Source organism: Scylla paramamosain, chromosome 11, assembly GCF_035594125.1.
Source record: "Scylla paramamosain isolate STU-SP2022 chromosome 11, ASM3559412v1, whole genome shotgun sequence".
Lineage (NCBI taxonomy): Eukaryota > Metazoa > Arthropoda > Malacostraca > Decapoda > Portunidae > Scylla > Scylla paramamosain.
In genome coordinates, this window is record NC_087161.1 from 247,501 (window position 1) to 255,000 (window position 7,500).

General features: G+C 38.7%; 2 protein-coding genes across 4 annotated transcripts in view; one reads left to right on the forward strand and one right to left on the reverse strand.

Annotated features, from left to right (window-relative positions):
* Positions 1-7,500, reverse strand: part of LOC135104718 (adenosylhomocysteinase-like 1) — a 146,338-nt gene that overhangs the window by 76,983 nt on the left and 61,855 nt on the right. The window lies entirely within an intron of this gene.
* LOC135104721 (required for excision 1-B domain-containing protein-like) overlaps positions 1-7,500 on the forward strand; it is a 76,826-nt gene that overhangs the window by 568 nt on the left and 68,758 nt on the right. The gene's annotated exons all lie outside the window — the stretch shown is intronic.

Genomic DNA, 7,500 nt, shown 5'->3' on the forward strand with positions numbered 1-7,500 from the left:
ATGTCCTCTCTCCATCTCCTTCTCTTTTCCTATTCTCTTCTTCCTCCACCACCAGTCTTCTCTTCTTCAATTCCTTCGTTTCTTACTAATACGTATTTTCTCCTCCACCTCCTCTTCTCATTTTCCAATTCTTCTTATGTTTATCTTCCTTCTCCTACTATGTTTCCACTTTCTCCTCCTTTTCCTCCTGCTTCCTCCATTTACCTTACGTTTGGTCTTTTCCTCCCTCCCTCCCTCCCTTTCTTACTCTCGAGTAATGAATGAACAAGCATGTTTTCACGTCCTCGCTGTCTTTCCTTAATTTCCTCCTCCTCTTCATCTCCCGTCTTCTTTCTCCTCCTCTTCTTCTTAGCCTTCATTTGCGTTTTACCTTCGATTATTTAAGTCTGGCAATAATAATATCCCCTCAGCATTTCTATTCCTTGCATCACTGAGGGCACCCGGTCCGCGAGTGAAGAAGGCAGGCATGGGCACCGACTGATCCAAGCAGTAAAGATTCATTTGTACCAGTTACCCTTAAAAAAAAATTCATAAAATCTCCTCATTAGGAACCGTTTTCTGTCATTCGCGCCACCCAAACATGACGGATAAAGGCATAGGTTGGCACTTCGCGTCCACTTTTTGCCGCCCATCATTGGCACCATTACCTCACTGTGCCACAAGGACAGTGCCAGCAGGAGTGCCGCGCGGGGTGCCAAAAGCTCCGGACGTGGCAAAATATGGAGTGATTTACGAGTAGGGTGCCAAGTTTATAAAAGGCGAGGTCAATGCGATTATCCGATCTCGCTGTCATCCTGGGAAATCTCTCTCTCTCTCTCTCTCTCTCTCTCTCTCTTTCTCTGGCATGCGAGGCCACGTAAACAAGAGTCAAATACGTGTTTAAACAAATATATATAGATAAACACCTTGACGTAAATAATAATAATAATAATTAGACGGGCATATAAATAAATAATTAATAATGGTGACAAACAAACAAACCTGTTGATAAGAAATCCTATAGTGAGGGATGATGACTCACCTTTAGTAGTAGTAGTAGTAGTAGTAGTAGTAGTAGTAGTAGTAGTAGTAGTAGTAGTAGTAGTAGTAGTAGTAGTAGTAGTAGTAGTCACCGTAAGACTACTATTGCGACTACCACTATTACTATTACTACTACTACTACTACTGCAAACAACAACAATAATAATAATAATAATAATAATTATAATTATAATAATAATAATAATAATAATAATAATAATAATGTACTCACCACTCGCCGGAAGTCGTGTGTGCGTGTGTACGTTTCTGCCTGCTAAGGTATACATGCAAAGACGTACATACATACATACATACGTACATAGAGCAGATCCCGTGGCTGTTTTTGGTTATGTTTGTACACACACTTTTACTCTCTCTCTCTCTCTCTCTCTCTCTCTCTCTCTCTCTCTCTCTCTCTCTCTCTCTCTCTCTCTCTCTCTCTCTCTCTCTCGGTTTACAACAAAAGTGAGAGTGTGAATATTTAAAGCTATGTCTAGGAGGCCGTGGAAAAATGTGTATCTGTGTGTGTGTGTGTGCGTGTATGACCAAAGGATCACACACACACACACACACACACACACACACACACACACACACACACACACACACACACACACACACACACACACACACACACACACACACACACACACACACACACACACACACACACACACACACACGCATACACAAACATGCAAGCATATAAACACAAACATGCATATTCTCTCTCTCTCTCTCTCTCTCTCTCTCTCTCTCTCTCTCTCTCTCTCTCTCTCTCTCTCTCTCTCTCACTTACAATCTGAAAAACAAGAAAAAGGAAAAATCTCTCATTACTTGTGTTTCTTTCATTTATTCTTTCTTACTTCTAAATGAAAGGAAAAAAAAAAAAAGGAAGAAAGAGGACAAGAGAGACACGTGAAGAGGTTGCAAGTAAGCAAAGTCTTAAGTAGTCAAGCAAACAAACACTTAAAACTAATACTTAGAATACTTAAATATCTACGTGCTATTATTGTCATTGTTACTTCTACTGTCATTATTCTTATTTATTAGTATATTTCATTGTCTTTTCTTTTTTTTTCTTGGCATTCTGAATATTATTTCTATTTCTATGCATTCCTTCTGTTTTATCATTCCCTATGCCTTTTTGTTTTCTTTCTTTATTGTCTATATTCATTCCCAGGCAAGGATTAGAAGAGGTAATAACAATAATAACAGCTATGATGATAATAATATTAATAATAATAATAATAATAATAATAATAATAATAATAATAATAATAATAATAATAATAATAATAACTATCATAAAGAAAGGCTAAAAGTAATACACATCTACTTGAAAATAAATTAAAATAAAACGCTAAATTTACACACTATAAATATTAATAACAATAATAATTCCTTATTCATTTAGTTATATATATTTTTTTCATTTAATTTATTGTTACTGTTTTTCCTCCAGTCACACAGAGGAAATATTGAATGGAGTGCAAATTCAGCGTTTCATATCTAGTACCTATGATTATATTAAAAAAGTAATTAAACTCTGCTAGGAACTGAAGGAATATATATGCTATGTAATTACTGCTCCTGAAATTATATATAACATTATACATGCAAACGAAGCAAATCATCATGAATATAATCGAGGCATGAATTATTATTGACATCAACTGAAGATAGATAGAGAGACACACAGACAGACAGACAGACAGGTTGATAGATAGAGAGGTACTGGGATACACCATTCACCACCACCACCACCACCACCACCACCACCACCTTCACTATCACTGTTATTTTTCCTACTACTATTACTACCATTACTACTACTACTATTATAACTATCACCATTACTTTCTATTACTATTCCTACTACGTATACTACTATTATCACCTCTATTAATTCTACCACCACCACCATCACCATTATTACTATTTTTACCATCACCACTACCACCACCACGACCATCACCACCACTTCCTACAAGCACCACCACTCACAACTACAGCACTCACCCCTCATCACCACCACAGTCACCACATTCACACCACACTCATCACCACAGCATCACCCCTACGTACAGTCACCACCACAATCACATTCATCACAGATCACCACATTCACCACTACCATACTCTCATTCATCACAAAATCATCACTATATTTACATAGAGCCACTATATAGACTCATCACAATCATCACAATCACAATCATCACTTTACTCACCACTACAATCATCATTTTCACTCGCACACTCATCACATTCGTTCATGACACCACTCATCACCACATTCACCACTTCCACCACCACCACCACAATCATGACAACAATCAAAACATTCATAAGTCACCACCAGTCACCACAACAATGATCCCACTCACCACAGGTCATCACCAAATCTGTCAGGCAGGATTACTTCACCACGACCGTGACGGCCAGAGGGCAATGTGCTTGTAATCAATTGTCAGCAGGGAAAGGGGAGAGAGGGGAGAGTGAGAGGGGAGACCGGGAGGAGAGGGAGTAAGGAGAAGATCGGTAAAGGACATGAGGGGGAGGGGAGGAGAGAGAGAGAGAGAGAGAGAGAGAGAGAGAGAGAGAGAGAGAGAGAGAGAGAGAGAGAGAGAGAGAGAGAGAGAGAGAGAGAGAGAGAGAGAGAGAGACGTCACTGACAGAAGGGCAACGACCAGAAACAGTGGAACGAAATGGAGAAAAAAGGAAAAAAGAACGAAAGAAAAATACGAAAATGTTCAAGAAATGTAAAGACAAAGGAGGGATGATACACACACACACACACACACACACACACACACACACACACACACACACACACACACACACACACACACACGTCTACACAGATAATAATAATAATAATAATAATAATAATAATAATAATAATAATAATAATAATAATAATAATAAAATAATAATCATGATGATAATAATAATAATAATAATAATAATAATAATAATAATAATAATAATAATAATAGTGATAATAATAATAATGATAATAATTAGACATCGCATTACATGAATTACATAAAAACACGAAAATTTAGTGGCGAAAGCGAAGAAAATGAGAGAGAGAGAGAGAGAGAGAGAGAGAGAGAGAGAGAGAGAGAGAGAGAGAGAGAGAGAGAGAGAGAGAGAGAGAGAGAACTGGGAAGACAGGCAGAAAATTAATGGAGAATAAAAAAACACTGAAGTCTTTAGCCTTTAGTGAAACCAGACAACCTGATGATGATGATGATGATGATGATGATGATGATGATGATGATGATGATGAAGTAGTAGTACCAGCCAACGAGTCTTCAGAAGATACACACATTGAGTCAACGAGAGAAGGCTACCGTTTCACTGACTTATACCAACGAGTACAGCGCGCCACTTCTCATAAAGTCTACGGTGGAAGCCTGCCACGCTTCACTAAGTCTACGGGTGCCGCTTGTCAACCACCACGCCCCATTACAGTGAGTCGGTCCTGAATGTTTCCATGTTCCGTAAAATGAAGCTCATGGTGAAGTTGGTGCCTGTATTCCCTTACGTCTACGGATAACTCCAGCCACATTTCATTTAGCTTATGGGAAATATTTGTCACGTTTCTTTAAGTGACCAAAAAAGTATATTGCACTTCACTGAGTTTTAGGCGATAAATAATGATAAGTAAAAAGAACGGAAAATAAGAAAGAAAGACGTAAGGAAAAGAAGGAAGAAGGATGAGAGGAAGGGAGTGAGGGAAGGAGGAAGGGAAAAACAAAAGAGAATTAACTGGAAAGGCTTATCAAAAACGAGCCGAGTAGAGATTTAAGCTGAGAGGATTACTGATCTACGGTGGTTATTAACATTCAACATGAAAAATGTCATTATGAAATATCAAAAAGAAAAGCACAACGCATATGTATTACCCCTAATATCTAGTTCTCTCTCTCTCTCTCTCTCTCTCTCTCTCTCTCTCTCTCTCTCTCTCTCTCTCTCTCTCTCTCTCTCTCTCTCTCTCAGTATTTTGGTCACGTACATAGGAAGCTAAACTGACGCCATATTCTTTATTCCGCCTCCTCCTCCTCCTCCTCCTCTTCTTCCTCCTCCTACTACAATTACTACTACTACTACTACTACTACTACTACTACTACTACTACTACTACTACTACTACTACTACTACTACTGTACTCCTACTACCACCACCACCACCGCAATCATTACCATTAATCCTACTGCTAGTATACTTCTTCTCCTCCTCCTCCTCTTCCTCCTCCTCCTATTACTACTACCACTACTACGACTACTACTACTACCACCACCACCACCACCAAACAGTACAATTAAATGTTTCGTGTTCCTGGCAACGTACGAGGAGGAGGAGGAGGAGGAGGAGGAGGAGGAGGAGGAGGAGGAGGAGGAGGAGGAGGAGGAGGAGGAGGAGGAGGAGGAGCTTGTGTGGTGGTGTGGTAATGTAATAACGATAATTGTGGTGAATGTGGTGAGGAACGCGACTGTGTTAATTATGGTGATGACTGTGGCGGTGGTGACTGGCAGTGGTGGTGGAGGTCGTGGTGGTGGTGGTGATAGAGAGAAGGAAACAAAGAAGGAATAACAGAATGAAAAAAAAAATTGGTGGGGGAGGAAGGAAGGAAGGAAGGAAGGAAGAGATAGAAGAAAAGGAAAAAGATAAGTATGGATGGATGAAAGGAGGGTAGTAGTAGTAGTAGTAGTAGTAGTAGTAGTAGTAGTAGTAGTAGTAGTAGTAGTAGTAGTAGTAGTAGTAGTAGTTGGTGTTGTATAATATAAATAAGCATAAAGAAAATTAATGGCGGAGAGAGAGAGAGAGAGAGAGAGAGAGAGAGAGAGAGAGAGAGAGAGAGAGAGAGAGAGAGAGAGAGAGAGAGAGATATTAAGCCTTGTAAAACTGAAGCTAAAATTATGCTTTATTGCACATCATAATTCTTAATGAGATAGGGACTCTCTCTCTCTCTCTCTCTCTCTCTCTCTCTCTCTCTCTCTCTCTCTCTCTCTCTCTCTCTCTCTCTCGTAACATGTCACAACTACAATTACAAAAGTTATGAAAATTTTAGAACAGAAATTTACTTTTTCCGTAATTGAAAGACCAAAAGTTATGAGAAAAGGAAGGAAGGAAGGAAGGAAGGAAGGAAGGAAGGAAGGAAGAAAGGAAGGAAGGAAGGAAGAAAGGAAGGAAGGAAGGAAGAAAGGAAGGAAGGAAGGAAGGAAGGAAGGAAGGAAGGAAGGTAAAAGGAGGAGATGGTATAAAAGGAAAAATAACAGATATGAAAAAGGGATTAAGGAAAGCCTGTCAAGAAGTAAAGAAAGATGGATGGAAAAAATATGGATTAAATAACGGAAGGAAGGAAGGAAGGAAGGAAGGAAGGAAGGAAGGAAGGAAGGAAGGAAGGAAGGAAGGAAGGAAGACAAGAAAAAGGAAAAAAAGGTATAAAGGAAAAAAATGTAAATTGAAAGAAAAAAATAAACACCGTAGGATAGGTAATAAGTCAAAGTAAAAAGGAAATGACAAAATTAAAGAAACCAAGAAATAATGGAAGGAAAAGTTAAGGAAGGAAGGAAGGAAGGAAGGAAGGAAGGAAGGAAGGAAGGAAGGAAGGAAGGAAGGAAGGAAAAAGGAAGGACGAAATGGAATACGTAGAGGAGAACGAGAAACACACAAAGAGAAGACGAAGGAGATGAATAAAAATGACAGGAAATGAATTAAGGACATGAAGGAGAGAGAGAGAGAGAGAGAGAGAGAGAGAGAGAGAGAGAGAGAGAGAGAGAGAGAGAGAGAGAGAGAGAGAGAGAGAGAGAGAGTTAATTCAATAAGGACGTGAGAAGGGGGTCAAACAGAACAAACTTGTGAAAAAAAAAAAAACAATTGGTTTTACTTGTTAGGAGAAAATAATGACTCTAATAATATCACTTTTGCTTTAACTGAATATAACTTGTGTGTGTGTGTGTGTGTGTGTGTGATCAACTCCACCACCTCCACCACCACCCCCACCACCATCACAAACCTAAGGAGAGGAGATTTCGTTTTTTTTTTTTTCTTTAACTAATGTTCATGTTTCTTGTATTTTCTCTATCTATATTCTACATCAGTATGTCTGTTTGCCTGCCAGTCATACTATCTCTTCTTTTATTTATAATTTATCTATCTACCTATTTATCTATCTATATGTCTGTGTCTATCTATCTATTTATCTATCTATCTATCTATATATCTATCTACTTATCTATCTATCTATCTATCCATCTATACATCCATTTAACCTTTCAATGACAGCAACATCTTTCCCCCTCTCTCTCTCTCTCTCTCTCTCTCTCTCTCTCTCTCTCTCTCTCTCTCTCTCTCTCTCTCTCTCTCTCTCTCTCTCTTCCCAATAAAGCTGTAAAGTTCAAAATAGAAAGCGTAGCAATTGATTCGCTTTATCTTTACAGAGAGAGAGAGAGAGAGAGAGAGAGA